Source organism: Pinus tabuliformis, chromosome 1_2 (assembly GCF_031772625.1).
Source record: "Pinus tabuliformis cultivar Carrire ecotype Pingquan chromosome 1_2, CPIR1, whole genome shotgun sequence".
Classification (NCBI taxonomy): Eukaryota; Viridiplantae; Streptophyta; class Pinopsida; order Pinales; family Pinaceae; genus Pinus; species Pinus tabuliformis.
The window spans coordinates 1,310,612,448-1,310,630,758 of record NC_142298.1 but is presented as its reverse complement, the minus strand read 5'-3'; positions in this window follow the sequence as shown (position 1 = coordinate 1,310,630,758).

Below are 18,311 nucleotides of genomic sequence, written 5' to 3'. Positions count from 1 at the left end.
CATCCATTAAAATTGTCTTGGCAAGGTATTGGACTAGAGATACACATAAATATTTGATTAGGCCTAGGCATGTGACTTGGCTAGAATCAAAAGAAAACAAGTCCTTGTATGGCCTAGTCATATGTAGGTCCAATTTTTCCATCACCAACTTAGGCATTAGATTATGGGAATCTCCAGAATCAAACATTGCATTGTGAAGTACTTTGTCATGAATGTTTAGGCTTACATAGAATGGAGGAACTCCCTCATCTACTGATTTACCATTTACTTTAGGGCCAAAAATTAATTCTAGCTGGTCATCTAGGACATTTACTGCATCTCTATGTTCTGAAATTTGCAGTGATCTGCTAATCTGTTCTTTATAGACATCATGTTTAGCCAATTCGGACAGTGGAATGGCTATTTTTAACTTGCCTATTTTGGTTTCTAGGTTGAAAGGTTTTTCCACTTGAACTTTTGCATTCCGGGCAGCAAGATTTTCTTTTTCTGTTGGTTTTCAATGTTCTTTTCTCTATCAGGAGTGTTGTTATGAACTGAATCTATTTTAAAATTAATCTCAGGAGATTCCTTTTCATTCTCTTTAGGAGGAAAGGAGGTGGATGGCTGAATGTTTGATAGCTGTAAGTCTGATATGTATTCAACCATGGGCTCTTTTGGGTTGAGGTCTTTTCTAGCAGGAAGTTTTATAGGGGAAGTTTTATCCTTTGCTTTTTTAGGCCGCTTGGTATCTTTCTGCTTGTTGGGTTCAGGAACATCTATCGTTTTGCTTCTTAATTTATATTTTTTATGAACCTCATAGATAGCCGCATGATATCCCTCTTTGAAATCAAATGATTCTTCCGATTTGGTTTGAAATTGATTAAAGGTGTGAGCTTCTTGATCATCTTGGGTCAAAAAGATTTGCTGTTCACTATTTAGACCCATTAGGTTAATTTGAGTATCCTCTGTCGGCTCACTAGAGGTTGAAGCTTCAGCATAGTTTTCCTGGAATGGAGGTCTAATGTTTTGGTCAGGACCAGCCTTTCTAGTATTAGGATTCTGATTTTTCCTGAAGTTTGGATTTCTTCCGGTGTTGCTTGGTTGACCCTCCCAAGAAGATTTCCTCTCAATTGTTTCTACCTAACACCCAGTCTATCAATTCCTTTGATAATTGCATCCAGTTTTTGCTCAAATGCAGAAGGTTCTTCTTTGAAGGGAGTCCTTCTTTCAGCTCTAGCTCGAGCTTGTTTAGAAATCAGATTGGCCTCTACACTGACAGCTATGCTCTGCATGTCTTCTAAGCTTGGAGGAGCTCTTTCCCTGAGCTGGTAAGCCATATCAGAATCAAATCCATCAGGGAATTTGATCAAGGCCAAATCTGGTGGAGGTCTAAGATTCTGAGGAATAACATTGTACACATTATTAAATCTGGCACAGTAATCTTGAACAGTTTCTTGTGGGCCTCTTTTCAAGCTTTCATATTTTGATAGGATGTGTAATGGGTCCTTCTTCTTTTCTCATCTGTTCAAAAAGGTTTGATAAAGGGCATATGGATTAGCAATAGGGTTTACACGGAGTACTCTAAATCAAGCCCTAACATCACAAGTTAGGCTCTGAACAAAAAATTTCATTTTGACATCATTATCATCAATCTCATAGTTCTCAAAATAATAAGTCATTTTCTTAGTGTGTTGTTGAGCTGTATAGGTGCCAGTACCATCAAAATAAGTAATTTTTCTTTGATAATCTTGAGGCATAGCCCCTGGATTTGCAGGTAACTGCATGGGAGCATATCAATTTTCCATATTAACAGGGATAAATATGACAACTGGGAGAACACGGATAACAATTGAAATATGTGCAGTGGATGGGGGAGTGGAAAAGATGTTCTGAAGTGATGATGGTGAACTAGAAGGAGTTGCAGCGATGGCAGAAAAGGCTTGTGATTTTCCAGTAGTAAGCTCAGATTGGGTAAGGTTCTGCTGAGATGTGTCAAAGTCTAAATCAACAGAATTTTCTTGATTGTGTTGGCTTCTAAGGTTCTTAGAGATCAAATTAGGATTTTCAAAAATACGTGGAGGATTTGGATCTGGATTTGATCTAGTATAACGGATTTTCTTCTTTGGAGCCAGCTTCTAAATCTATTTTTAGTATTTTCTGGAAGTATTTGAAGAATACAAGTTTGAAAATATTTTGAAGGAAGCTTTTGAAATATAGGAGGCTTTGGCCTTTCCTTTAGATATGTTGAAATAAGGAAACTGATCAAAGGCAGTTGTTTAAAGCCTAAAACTGGACTGGAGATAGACTGAAGTAGTGTTTATTTACTCATGTAATTGCATAACAAAAATAATTTCAAAGGATGCCTGGCTAACTTCAGGCTCCATCTGTAGCTTTAGAAACTAGACAGTAGTAACCAACAATCATTCTGGTCCCCAGTCGAGTCGCCAATGATGTTATCACTCAGGTTGTTCCCCAAAAGTTGTGAGAAAAGGGAATATGGCTGAGGTAACCACTAACCAATCTTTTGGATGCAGGTTTTGGCCAATCTACATCCAGAGAGGGCTCTCTTTTTATGATTTAGCTTTGCTTTTTTATGTATATTAGGCTAGTTATGAAGTACAGGGGTTTTGTTTGATTTTTGGATGGTGACACTCAATAGAACAGGGGTGCAAAATATGAAAAGTTCATTCCATTGGGTTAATGGAGTCAATGAAGATGAACTGCTGGTTATGGTTTCTTTCACAGAGGGAGGTACTACAAAGCAAGGTAATCAACCATGAAACAAATTGTAAGCTGGAATCAAGTGAAATGGGGCCGGTAGGTGAAGGGAAACCAAGAATCCTTCATCCTACTGACAGAGGGAAAGTGGATGAATCTTACCAGGGAGCAGTTAAGAATTCCTTAGTTATACTCAAGGTGTAAGAACCAGGGTAATAGTAGTAGTTAAGAATTCCTGCTTATGCTAATTCTGAAGAAAACATAAAAAATAACAGAGATTGAACACAGAGTACAGTTAAGTAAGTTCTGGGTTATTCTTTTTCCCTGTTATTTAGATAAGGAACATAGATGATATATAAAAACACAGAAACTGTAAAACATGAGTTAAAAAGACTTATTGATCCATGAAATTATTTGAGAATTCTGCAACATAGTCTTCTGCCGTCAATTCCACAACCAGAGAGTTTAGCGACAAAGCATTCTAGCAACCTTTTATTCAGAAGAGTTCTCAAAGTTACAACATAGTTCCAGAATGGTATCACCAACCCCTAATACTTCACTTGGGGAGGTATTTGTACAAAAATGTTTACAAAATATCTGAAAGAGATAATATCTTGCAATAACTTCTTTCACCTACTCTACAGGAGAAGTAAATGATCTTGAAAACAGGGAGAAATGAATGCAGAAGTAATTGCCGCTGTGCTGGTCGCTCAGTTGATAATGTGCGTTGACTGTTTGCTTGGTGAGTCGGCTGATGGATATTTCTGCTGATATTGTGTGCTGCTGTCCCGGATCTCTCGGCTGCATCTGGACCGTCTTTAATACGCTGTTGCTTCAGCTTGATTCTCGTCCCTTCCTGTTTTTCACTTTATGGTGCGTGAAACGGACTTTTGATTTCCCAAAGATATAAAGAAATCAAAGATATGCCTACAGGATCTCTAACATGCTTTGCCACCACTGGTCATCTGGTAATTGGTGTCTACACATTTTTATTAGAGTTTCATCAGCATCCATGTACCTGAAGAAAGTAGGTTGGACTGTGAAAAGATATTTCACTTCATGCTCAATAAAAAATAGATTTTCTAAATTGTCATACAGGTTCTGTCTAGATGGGAGTTCCTTCTCTTCTGCAGAACTTGATGATGTTGTGACTTAATTATCCACATATGTATTCAACCTCTGAGCATAGTCCGCATGTGTCATCATTCTATAGTCATTGGTTAATAAACTGGGCAGACCCTTTTCCTCCAAAGTTGTAAACTTCTGTGTGAAAGCATTTATCTCCACTTGCATGTCTTGGCACTTCCTCTTCAGATTTTGTATGAAGTTCCTCATGGTTAGAACTCTTTTGATAGTTAGAATGGTGCCTGTCCTGTCCCTTATATCCAGTGCTGCCAGCTCTTCCTTGGTGTGGGTGTTCAAAAAGTATATTAGCCTATTGGCCTGATCTGGCATGTGTCCCAATAAATCCTTGGCCTTTTGAATTTCTAATTGAGCTGTTGTTACCAAATCAATCTGCTCATGAATTATCTATATGGATTTCCACATATCAGTGAGGGATTGGCCAATGTTGGTCCATAATTTTTTTTTGATTTCTGCCAACGGTTTATGCAAGGAGAGATCCTTTTCTAAGGTTCTTACTTTATTTTCCAATGCCTTTACCTCCCTTGTCTTTTCTGCCACAGTCATTTTAGATTTGTCATAACTTATTTCCAACTTGGCCAATTTCTCTTTAACATCTTTTAATTTTGATACTTGGAGTCTTAGATCCTCCATAGTCTTTATCAATTCCTTAGTAGTCATGCTAGTGCTGCTGCCTGCTACTGTTGTTGTTGAAGTACTTGGTGCTGTTGATACCGGGACAATAGGAGGGACTGCTGTTGTAACTATAGGAGCTATTTGAGATGGTTAGGAGGTTGTTTCTCCCTGCTTTTCTTGCAGTGCTTTCTCCAATGCCTGCTCTGTTTCTGCCAATCTCTCATTCATTTTCATTAGTAGGTCCATCATATCTTCCTGTGATTTCTGCTCAACAATCTTTGTAGTTTGGGGATGCATGGTAATGGGCAGCTTGAGCTGCTTCCTGAGAGCTGCAATGTCTTCTTCCTTCTTTTTTATTAATGCTTTGACGCCTTTGGCATCCTTGGGGTCATGTCCCATCTCTATGGTAATCTCTTCCAAGGACTTGATTCTGTTATCCTTGGCTAAAGAGGAAGATTTTTCCAACTCCAATTGGGTAGAGGTATTATTTAAAGAATTCTGCAATTTGTGGGCCGATAATGCCTTATCTGCCATTGTGGAGTATACCATCTCTCTGGTTTGCTTATGCAATTCAATCTGTTCCATTGGCTAGATGTCTTTGGCTAATACTTCCAGATTGGTCCTGATGTAATCAACAACTGACTGTGGTCGCTGCATTTTGGGCTTAAAGTGACTAAGAATCATTTTTCCCTCTTGGATGTCATATGTCGACATTAACCTTTGTTGATTTGTGGGGGCCATCTTCAATAAGTGATTATAAAGTTGAATTCTTATTTGCTCATTATTTTCCTTTATTTTAGTAAATGTTCTCTTAATGTCAGAGCCTTGCCTGCTTTGTGGCCTGGCAGAAGAAAATTCCACACTATGTTGTCTTCCGATCTCCTGCCTGTGTGAACTGGCCGATGTTTCTGTGACCGAAGATGTATCCTGGTTGACTACTCTTTCTTCCCTTAGACTATCTATGGTCTCATGAATAAACTCCTCCTATGATAGGGGGTTCAATCTTTTCCTTTTCTCCCCTGGTTGCTCGGCAGAACTGCTAATCGGTGTGTCTTCTTACCTATCCCTTTTCTTGCCTCTTTCCTCGTTTAGAGGAGTTTGTAGTACAGAGATTTCTGGTGCTTTTGTTTTTGTTGGAGGAACCTGCCCTTGGCCTTGTCCTTTTGATGTAGCAGGCTGGTCTATCATTATGTCCTGCTCTGAACCTATTACCTCCTTACCCTTTGCTGACCCTACACTGCCTTTTTGTGTAGGCTGCTGAGAAGTCTCGGCAAAGAATGTATCACCTCCTGTGTGCTGAGGCAGCTTGAAGGATACCTGTCCAAAAGAGTCCAGGTCAAGCGTTTTTTCAAGCTCTTTCATGGCTTTTTCCAATTTCTCTTCCTTAGTAATTTCTTCAACTAATGTGCCTTCTACCCTTTCTTGTTGGTTAGCATACTGTTGAATTTCAGGGATCTTGTGGTAAACATATGTTGTTAGCTTTTTTTTCACTTTTCTATAACTTATGAAATGATCGGGATCATATGGTGCCCAATAAAAACTTTGTTTCAGCTTAAGTTGCTCCCCTAAAATCTTATCGGCCTCCTCCCAGGCTTCCCTTTTATTGAAGACAAAAGGGCCCAATTGATTTCTTATTTTGAGCTGTGCCTTTTTCGTAGCACCCTAAAAATGAGCCAAATCTGAGCTAATAAATTGCCTGAAATATTCTAGAGCAAACAATCTCATAGGCACATATTTTGGCAGTTTATAGGGGCACAGATCACAACCATATATCCTGATCTCAGTGTGATTCTGGTAAAAGTACCAGTCACCTATACTGTAGTTTTTGGAGAGCTGTAAAATTTTCTGCATTTCACCAGAGAGTCTGGCAGGAGGAGTTGTCATCAATAAAGAAGAGGCTGGATGTATGAACAGGTCAATGAATTCACAGTAAGTGTAAGGAGAGTTATGGACTTCATGGAATACTGAGGCCCAGAAGATTACAGACCTTCGCTCTCCCTTGAGATCCAATTTTCTAAGGGGAATTTGAAAACTATCTGGTTGATTGTATAACAGCAGATGATATATGTATGATGTGTATTTAAACACTCTTTCTCTGTCCAGGCTCATGAATTGCTCATGGATCTTATCAGCTATGAAGGTGGCATAATCATATTTGACAGCAGGGGGTTGTCCTGGAGTAAACATGGACAACAAAACTAGGGTAGTTTCGTCAACATACTCACTGGTTTTAAATCCCAGGATGTAGGAAACCATGTCTACAATGAATTTTCCTACTTTAGTGAACCAAGTATGCAGATAAGGAGGAGGTTGCTAGGGTTGGCAATTTGGTTTCATGAATAATTGAGCTATTCTGGTTATCTCTGAATTGGGCAGTTTGGCACCTTGGTCAAGCAAGAACCCCATGGAAAGAGGGGCCAGAGGCTGAGTTGGCTTAAAGTGTAGCATCTCATTGATGGATTCATGGGTGATATAAAAGAGTATAGTCCCAGATGGAGCCATAACTGCTCTTTGAGTGGGGTCATAATTGGCACAACATAAGTGGACGATATCAGGGAGCACATTTACTAAGGGGAGGTAGTATATGGGCATGTTGGACTCCCAAATTCCATAGACATCGGTATTGTTGCGATAACTATTCGTAATTTCACAAACTGCTTGGAGGTGAGGCTTTTCACCAATTAAGTCATTAATCTAGAAATCTCTGTCAACAAGGGGCAACCATTCCAATTCTTTGTGTGGTGCATTGAGGGGCACAATATTGAGGGCGACAGGCGTAGGAGTTTCCATGTTTTCTCATTGTGTTTTTAGCTGTGGAAGACGGGTTTTTGCGGAAAATGGACAAAACAACGGTGGTTGGGGTGTATTTTTCAAGAGCTGTAGACTGAATTTGTGTGATTTTTGGTTCTACGGATGTAATTCAGAGAAAAAACTGGAAATACACAGGGTTTGGAGGTAATTGAGTAAATACCTGTGTTTTTGGGATGCACACGAGAGTAATTGGCAATTTGGACGATGATTTGCAGCGCAGTATGCCGGATTATGGAGGCCGGGTAGCGGACTGTGGCTTGTGCGGCTACATTGAACATGAATTTGTACGCAACAACTTTGTAATAACAATGAACAAAAATGATCGAAAACGACAGTTTAAGGGGCTTTTTTAACAAAATTTGGCTTCTCAGGCTTTTGGAACTTTTTCGGGTGGCGTCAGCATGACGTAATATTTGTCATGTAGTGAGGTACGGTGGATGATGTGGTAGATGACATGGGTGACGACGTCAGCGGGGGGAAGCGGGGGTGGTAAATGGTATTATCCCGCACCGCTTTTGGACAAAAGCTGTTTCTTGTACGGCAGCAAAACCACCATTTTCTCGAACGCTAACCTTTGTCCATCGGAGGGGTTCTGATATTGCTGTGGGTCGTCCGATGGGAGAGCCCGGATCGGACGGTCGATAGCGGATGGAGTTATCAGAGGAGTATGGCGTGGGGACCCGCTCGATAATTCAATGTTTTATAAGGTTTTGCAATGTATTTAAACTTTGGTTGGGTCTGTGGGTTAAGTTAATTAATCAACTGAATGTTGATTAATTCCTTTTATACGGCGCAACCATGGATTATTAAAAGGGCTTCAAATACACCTTTTAACTCCGATTGTATAATAACATATGGCCTATAGTGTAGCCGAGGGCGGGATATTAAGGTTTTGTTGGGGTTTTTATGTATTTATATAATAGGGGCGGGGAAAACATTATGTAGGAACTATATAATAGTGTTAATATGTTAAAATGAGAAATATATTCAAACAAAGCACTAAGTAAAAAAGTGGAACTTAGGCTTAGGGGAGTGAAAGGTATCCAAGTTATGAACTTGGAAAACCTAGAAAAATGGAAGAAAAACATTTTTACACAAGAAATGTGGCTTTATTATCCTAAGTAAACACAGAGTTTCACTTAGTCTTTTCCATGAAATGAAGTGAACTAGGAGCACTGAGCAGATCTCAATGTCCTTGAGGGGAGGTTAGTAAGTGTTCTTGGAGAAATGAGGAGGGAAATTAGTCATGCTTCACCTGTTTTGTAGCCATCTTGCCATGGCACTTATGATATCCATGAGATAAATCATTTTCAAAGGACACAATTGCTCACAGACCTGCTTGAGCAACATCAAAACTGCCTACCCAGCCTATCACACCTAACATTTTTTATTCCTTCTTCCTTCTCCTTTTCTTTTAGTTGCAATCATATCTAAGACTGCCCTTATTTCTTCCAGGAGCTCAGATTTAACTGTTGAGCACCCTTGCTTCTTTACCTAACTACTTATCTGCAAAGCTTGAACTGTTTGGACAGACCTTATTCTCTAGTTCTAAAACAAGAAATTTAAACATGGTCTGGGTAGGATTAAGTTTTTTTGGCCATCCATCAATTGTGGCAAGAGTGAACTGATTGCACACAAGTGAGATTCTTTTGAAAAAATAGGACAGTAGTGGCATTTTGTATTAGCACACTTTCCTGGTATTTTCCTTGGGGTTCATTTTCTTTCTTTTGACCAATTCATTCTTTTTTCCCTTTGATTTTTCTTTTAGGGCATACCCTCTTTTCATTTTTAAAATTTTTGATTCTTTCAAAATATGGAACCTTTGCAACATGGAAAGGATGAACATATTTGGCATTTCATCAGTCAATCATGAAATATGACACCTATTGGTATAGGATAATAACACCACCAATCCAGGAATTGCCTATGTAGGACTGGAAAAGTGGTGATAGAGGCTGCAGGTAAAGTTCTGAACCATTTTCGAGCTTCACCTCCAAAGCTTTGGACAAACAATCTCATAGTCGCATCTTCTATCTCTACCTCATGAATGTCAAAGAAGTCATTCATTATATCAACATGTTGCTGAGCTATAATGTTTTGAGTGTCATAAAAAAGAGGTATTTTACTTTGGTAATCAGCGGGAATATCACCAATATTCTGAGGTAAAACAAGGGGTGCATATTGGGCAGCCATGACTCGAGGTGGATTTGAAACAACGATTGGACTACTAGGGTTTGATGGAGTAGTAGGGGTAATAGGTGTTTGATGGGATATGATAGGTTGAAGGGGAAGTGTAGGTATAAAAAAAGGTTGTGAATGAACTTCAGAGGTTGATGGGATTAATGATGAACTGAGGGTAGTGGACGTTGGTTCAGAAAACTCATGGATCTTAGTAGAAGTAAGGGATGATTGAGGAGAATTTAGGATATACTCATTAATTGACCGGTTTTCCCTTTGAATTTTTAGATCTGCAATAAACTCCGGGTCTAGAACTATATCATCAAGTGCATTTTCAGATCAGGTAAAGGATTTTAGGCTAGGTATAGTTGCTAGAAAGTTTCGATTAGATTTTGTAGGGGTTTTGCTGGATTAGGAGGAGCTGGGCAATTTAGGTCTGGGAAATTAGGTCAGAAATGCAGGGTGTTCTATGGGGCAAGGTAGGCATAGGATTTAGCACTCTTGGGCTTGATGGGGTGAGATGTTTTAGACTGGTGAGAAGCTAAGAAGTGCATGTGACAATCATGGATCCTTCGTGGACTGTAGAAAACACGAAATGGCGAATTATTTCCCAAGGCAGGGCACTAATACAATGGATTCTACCTATCAAACTTGAAAACATTCAACTAGAAGCAATGAAATGATTGATGGAATACATAAAACATATAAACATATAATCACAGAAGAAGAAATTGTACTAGAACTCCATACCACAGGGATCCCATAAAAATAGCTACAATTCTTATTAATTTCTTACCAAACTACTTACAAAGATGTACAATCAAGCTATGAGCATCCACTCTGAGTCCAACCCATAAATTGACTGAGAAAATACATGATATAGGCATCAAAATAGGTAATCCTAACCTCAAGGGTCGAATCCATGAGAGGAGGAATAGTTGAACAAAAGACTGAAATGATAGCTAAAGACTAGGGTGGTCAAACTGAATCATTCCTAACATGAAGAAAACTGATTCATTACATGTCACTTAGGCCATTCATCTGATGTATCTACCCTAGGTAACAAAAATACACTTTAATTACATCATCATTATGAATTACATCAGTGAAAAATTAAAATCCTACAGGAGAAAAGTATTTTCTGAGAGAAACACTGAAAAATTTGGCTGCCTATCAAGTGCGTAGCACCAATGTTAAATGTGCAATGCATGAAGGAAGTGCGCAACACCATATTTATGGTGAGTTTTGATTGCCTTCCTAGTGTCCAAATATAGCTCAAGATAGCTCATTGGAAAGATTATCCTATCTAGTTTCCAAAAATTCCCCTAGTTTCAAAATTGAGCTTGATTTTCCCCTCCAAAACTGAAATCTCCCAAGACTGCTCAAAAGCGCAACGTCTGGCTCAGAAAATAGGCAGAGACATGATTTTTAGGTGGTTTTTTTCCTTTTCCACCTAGTAATTTTGACCTTCAAATATGGAAACATGGTTTTCTTGAGTGTAAATGGTCTTTTGAATCCAATGGTGGTGGCCATTCCTCCAAAAGATGCCCCAAAAAAGTGTGCAATGCCCTAGGCACTGTGCGTTTGACCAAAGGACTGATACAAAAATTGCTTGAAGAAAATAGGAAATGCCAACAGAAAAAAACTGAGTTCAGGGTCTTCAAAAATGGTTGACTATCTGATGCTAAAGGTGACTAAGCATGGAGATAAGCCTCCACCAATAGGTCAAGCTTGTCCTTCTCCTTTTGATGAGTTAAGGCCTCAATTTTTGCATGAGCCCTTTTGAGCTTGGCTCTAGCAATTTTGTTTTTCATGGCATAATATTTGGCCATTCTTCTTTGAACCTCTGTATCTCTATTAGCTTTAGCTAACAGGTCCTCAATATGATTATTAGACCTCTCAAGCCAATATTTCTGGTTCTCATTCATCATTATGCCAAATTGTTCATTTAAAGTGAGTTGGTTGGCAAGTTGAGCTTCTTTTTCTCTTTCAAGCTCCAAAGCTAGCTTTAGGCCTCTAGTCTTAGGCCTCCTCCTAGTCCTTTTTTCCTCCATGGGCTCACCATAGTCACCATAGGCTTCATCAAGTTGGACTTTAGTCTTTTTAGCTTCCCTTTTAGATTTGATGAGTTGAACTTCCATAAGCTCATGCTTGGTCTCCATTTGCCTATTTTCTTGTTCATAATAAGATATAATGTATTTTTCTCTTTGTAGATTCACTTGCAACTCACCTATCAATGCTTCTTGATATTTGAGGATCATTTTTGTTTTTTCCTCTTCATCTTCCTCATCTAAGTCCACTAAGTCAAAATATTGCTCAGTTTCATGGGGGTCTTCTTCCTGTTTTTGAATTTCTATTTCAAACATTTTTTCCTTTCCTTTCTGTACCTGCTTTGCTGATGATGAGAGCAAGGCCCCTCCCACAATCTATGGGGCAAACACTTGCCTATTTCCTCTCTGATAAGTGTGCACCATAGTACCTAAATTAGTCCCTCTCGGCTTACTACTTTGACCCTGATCACTTTGTTCTTTATCATTGTCCTCTTTCCTGTTGGATGAAAGAATAGGTCCATGGAATGGTGATAATGGGGGTGATGGTGGATGAGATGATGAAGGAATTCCTTGAATATTTTGATTGGAAACTTGAGTGAAAATGGGGTTAGCTATAAATGTATTCCATGCAATGTTAAGTTCTTTAAGGTGATAAAGAACTATGATCTTTATGAGGGAATGGTAAAATAAGCTTTTCATTTGATCTTTGTATTTTCTTTTTTAGACAATGTAAGCCATCTTCTCCACACTCCTAGAAAGATAGAAGGGTATATTGAGCATTTTAACCCTAATGAAATGAATAAGTAACTAGATGTGGTAAGAATAGACCATAGAGAACCTACCCTCACACGAAAAATACTTCATTATAATCTTCATCATAGGTGCATATCTATCAAGGAGGTATGAGAAAGGGAAATAGCCTTTTCTTTCAATTTTGTACCTAGGTTTGATGTATGGTTCATAAAAATGTGCTTCTATTTCACCCTGCTTGAACCATTTTTTCCCAACTTCTGGAATCCCAGTGGTAGCCGATACGATGGCAGCAAACAATGTGAAGGTTATTCCTACAAGAGTGACTTGGTTATCTTGAATTTTAGTTATGAGAAGCCTATTCAACTCAGGGTGGTACTGGACTACTTGGACCTGCTCACAAAACTCAAAACGCCCTAACCATTTGAAGAATGTCACTGTCATAGGAGAAGCTAGGAGCTCTTTGAGATATATGGGCTCAAACCTGTGGATTTTCCCTCCTTTATGTGGCCTTCTCTACTCTATTTTTCCCTCTCTGTCAGATTCCTATTCTTCACTATGTGGCCTATATCCTTCATCAACCATGGTGTCTTTGTTATTAAACCCTAAGTAAATGGTAGGGGAATGCAAGGGTTTAGGAAGGAAAAAAGAAAAGGGAAAGGTAGATGGGAATCTGATGGGTGTAGGGATAGAGGTATCTCAAAGGGGATATAGGGTATTGATTAGGTATTTTTGGGAAATGGGAAGCTTGTTTGCAAAAATTAGGGTTGAGGAGAAAAACTAGGGTTTTGAATGTGAGACTAACACCAATCTTGATTTCATTCTTCAAACATTTAGGAAATAACTTTGAGGAGATGGAAAATGATGTTTTCAAGAGGATACTTACTTGTTTTAAGGCTGAGGAGGTATTAGGAATGCTGAAGAACGAAAATGGGCAAAACTGGCCAAACGCGCAATGCTCAGAGGAAGTGTGCAGCACTTCTGCAGGGTGCACAGTGCTTGAAGGGAGTGCGCAATGCCTAAAGGGAGTGCACTGTGCCTGAAGGGAGTGCGCAATGCCTCAAGGGAGTGTACTGTGCCTAAAGGGAGTGCATAGTCCCTAAAGGGAGTGTGTAGTGCCAAGATGAAATGCACAGTGCCTCCACTGTTTCTGTTGATTCAGCCTCAAATTGTAAAAAGCACAGCTGGGGTTTGCTCAATGCGGGGTAAAAGGGAAATAAAGAAGATATGAAGGCAAGAAGATATTTATACACCCTTGAATCTAATATTTAGCTCCTCAAACCCCCTTTGCTAATGTTTTTTGTCAATTTTACCTTTTCATTTAATTGCTCTTGATTTTCTAACCCTTTCCTTTTTTACAGGTGGTTGAATGCTCAATTTGACTTGAATTTTGCAATGTTTGTTTGTCTTGCAACAAGGAGAAATGCTCGGGTGCAACTGAGATCCATTATTACATATAGGAACTTAAAATTACATATGAAATACAAAAAACTTAAAATACTCTATTTTCACCCCAAAAACATGTTTTTGAGGTGAAAATTACATTAGGTTAAAAAAATAATAACTTAGTAGATTGTGACTTACAAAGCATCATGCTTGTTTTATCAGTCATACTCATACCCTTGTTGACCTTTATTTACCTTTTAGCATCAAACTTTTGACCTTGGTGGTGAAACCCCAAGACCTAATGAAATCATGCCCTATGACCTAACGAAATCATGACTGCAGATTGATTATGAAACCATAACTAAAGCCGATCTGAGAGGATCAACAAGTATACTCTATGAGGGAAAAAATTAGATTTTCTGAAGAGAAAACAATCACCAGTGGATCAGTATATCATTCCCTAATGGAATGATGCAAAATTTTCAGTATGGGACCCCTAAAATGAAAATGGAAAGAGTGAATTTTGATCCCTGATGGAAGTATGTAGACACTGACACTAACAGGTCCAATTCTTACTAGTGACAAGTTAAACTCTTAATGAGTATATTTTTGTAATGACCTTAATTCTCGTGTCAACAAAAAAATGACCTCTATGTGGGTAAAGGGCTCCTCGCTACAGTTCATTGTCGATAGCGGGAGCCAAAAGAACCTCATCTCGGTAGATGTCATCCATTAGCCTCATGAAGGTTGTAACTACATCTTGCAGCCATTCACCAACTCATTTGTAGTGGTATACTTGGATGACATTCTAATCTTCAGCCAGGGTTGGGAAGAGCACCTCCACCATATCCAACAGGTTCTCCAAACACTGCGGCAACACAAGCTTTGTGCCAATTTGGAGAAATGCACTTTTGGCATGACCCAGGTTCAATATCTGGGATACATTAATGATGAACAGGGGGTGCATGTGGATCCAACCAAGATCCAAGTCATTCGAGATTGGCCATCTCCAACCACTCTAACAGAGCTCCGCAGCTTTCTAGGTCTTGCCAACTTCTACTGCAGGTTCATGTTGGGGTTTTCTCATACACTTGGCCCTTGAGTCAAGTCACCAAGGGAGGAGCGAAAGCAAAATTCTTTTGATCTGAATCTAAATGGAAGGCATTCATAGAATTGAAAGATCGCCTTTGTACAGCACCAGTGCTCGCATTACCAGATTTACAACAACAATTTGAGGTCGAGACAGATGCCTCTGACTATGCTATTGGGGCAGTCCTTACTCAACACGGGCATCCAGTGGCATATCACAGTGAAACACTTTCAGACACAGTCCGGAAGTATCCCACTTATGATAAAGAGATTTATTTCATTGTGTAGGCCTACCGACAATGGAAGCATTACATTTTGGGGAAGGAAATGGTCATCCACACAGACCACCGACCCCTACAGTTCATACAGACCCAAGGGAAATTGCAGAATGATCGCCATCAGAAGTGGTCTACATACCTACAACAGTTCCGTTTGAATATCAAGTATAAGAAGGGTAGCACCAATAATGTTGCAGATTGCCTTAGTCGACCACCGATCATGGCGTTAACCACTGTGCTCAACTCTTGTGGGCACGAGACTTCTGATTGGCTACTTCTCTACAAAAGAGACCCAGAATTCGGCCACACATACTAGACACTCTTGGAGGGTCGGCATGTTCCATATTTTCACCTCCAGGATGCCCTGTTATGCCACCTGGGTCACCTTTGTGTTCCTTCAAGCGAGCATGCCAAGATGATTTGGGAAGCACACTACAATCGGATTGCTGGGCATTTCGGGGTCGAGAAAATGGTGGCAGTACTGCAAAAGTATTTCTATTGGCCGAATCTTCGACAGGATGTTGGGAAGTACATCAGATCATGTACTGCCTGTGCCATTACCAAACCGACCATCAAGAAGCAAGGCATTTATGCCCCACTGCCTACCCCTAGTCAACCTTGGGAATCCATCTCCATGGATTACATGTCAGGCCTTCCTTCCACTAAGCATGGAAATGACTGTGTTTTTGTGGTCGTCGACAGGTTCTCGAAGATGGCTATTATGGAGGCTTGCAAGAAGAATATCAGAGCAGAAGCCACTGCTAAACTCTTCTTTGAATGGGTGTGGGTGCACTTTGGGATCCCATAGTCTATCATCTCAGATCAGGACAGGTGGTTCCTCAGTACATTTTGGTCTAGTCTCTGGTCAATGCTGGACACCAAACTCACTAAGTCCACAGCCTTCCATCCTCAAACTGATGGCTAGACAGAGGTTGTCAATAGGATGATTGTGCACATTCTACGCATGTACAACTCAAAGAATCCATGCACATGGGACTAGAGCCTCCCCTCTGTTCAGCACAGCTACAACCGAGCTCTTCATAGCTCGACTGGCCACAACCCTTTTCAGGTGGGCTTGGGATTCCAGCCACTGTGCCCCATTGACGTGGCCATGCCACTTGCAGCTACTCACATAGATTTAGCTCATGTCCAATATGAAACAGATAAGGCAACCAGCTTCATTGAGCACATCCAACATATTCGCCAGTAGGTCCATGAAATTCTGGAGAAATCAAATGCCAGGTACAAGCAGCGACATGATCAACATCGGGTGCCACACAAGTTTCAGGTGGGCAACAAAGTCTGGTTGCATTTGCAAAAGGAACGCCTTACTAGAGCCTATCAAAAACTGAGACCACTCTGATATGGTCCTTACACCATTACTAAGGCTGTGGGAGATAATGCATTTGAGCTCAGCATTCCCCCATTCCTTGGCCTGCACCCAGTGTTCAATGTGGACTGCCTTCGGCCATAATTTCCACCATTGCTGGACACATTCGACATTGCAGAATAGCTCACACCCACAGAATTAAATCCAGATTGCATGGAACAAGATACAACTGATCGGATCATGGACACATAGATCAAGAACACTCACCAATAGAATATCCAACTGTATCGAGTTGTCAAAGCAAGCCAACTCCTTCACCAGGGCAAGTGGCTCACCAGGGACCAAGTTTAGCAAAAGTTTCCTCATTTCATGGAGGAACACAACGCAATGGGGACCATTGCTTCCTAAGGGGGGAGGAATGATCTAGGTGGATATTGGTGGCCACCTGCCAAGTCCACCTGGACCCCCACCGTTGTTTCTCTCAGCATTTTCAGTTTCCTTAATTGTAGCACAACTTACTATTTTTAGAAGTTTTTTGGATCCTGAACTTCTACAGCCATTTTGAGGCCCTAAACGACTTTTTTGGGAAATTTGGGGGAAAAATGGGTCCATGGACCAATGTTTCCCTTCCCAAAGTGGTTGTGATTGGATAGATCTTTCTAAGGAGCTATTGTACGCGTCAAACGGAGATCATATGCCAAAGTTACGACCCCAGGAAGTTGATGTACCAATTTACCCAAACGGGACCCACAATGTGGCATTTCATCTTCTAGGGTTAGGTTTTGGAATGTTAAGGGTTTTCCATTGTTTCTCAACAATAAATAGGCCTTGGAGCCTCATTGTAACACAGTTCAGAGGCATGTAGCCACCACATCTCTTCTCAGAGATAAGCTACCATCACGCTAGCTAGTTTATTTCCACTACTGTTTTGTAAGCATATTTCAGTATTTTACATTAATGAATTGAAGTATTATTTCCACTGCATATCTGTATTTATGCTTATCTATGTAATTTGTTGCGTTCCTGTTTAAGTCCGGATGCAACAAAGTATAGAAAACTTGTAGGAAGTCTCAACTAATTGACTACTACCATACCAGACATTTCGTTTTCTGTTGGAATCATCTCCAAGTTTATGCAAAATCCTTGTGAGGGACATTGGTTTGCTGCAAAAAGAGTTCTAAAGTACTTGAAGGGAACTCAAGGCTTTGGACTCAAGTATACATAGGTGCGCAACTTCAGCTTGATTGGATACTTTGATTCAGACTTTGATGGAGACAAAGAAATTGAGGTATCCACTTCTGGTTATGCTATGAGTCTTGGATTAGGAGTTGTCTCCTGGAGATCACACAAATAGTCAGCTCCAACAGATTCCACAACAGAGGTAGAATATGTGGCAACAACTGAGGCAACAAAAGAAATTCTATGGCTCAGGAAAATTTTGGAATATTTGCAGGTAAAACAAGTACATTCAACTCCACTCATGATTGAAAACACCTTTGTAATAAATTTGGCCAAGAACCCAAAGTTCCATGATCGAACAAAGCACATCAATACAAAATATCATCTGATTCAACATCATGTTGAGGCCAAAACAATCCATCTTCACCATTGTTCCACTAATGAGCAGATTGCAGACATCTTCACCAAAGCGCTTGGAAGAGAAAATCTCGAAAGATTCAGAACGATGTTTGGACTCACCAACATCCATTCATATTAAGGGGGAAATGTTGACACCTAATCATAGGGATTGGGTGAACAATTCTAAATAGTGTAAATAATAAATAAGGGAAAATGAAGAGTCATCAGGAGATGAAACTGAAGAGTCACTCCCTCATGTATATAACTATGAACAACCGAAACGAATAAATATATTCTCATTTCAGGAGTTACCTCCTGGCCTGACAATTCTCTCCACCTAAGTTCAATTCTTATTAGTGACAAGTTAGACCCTTAATGAGTATATTGTTGTAATGACCTTAATTC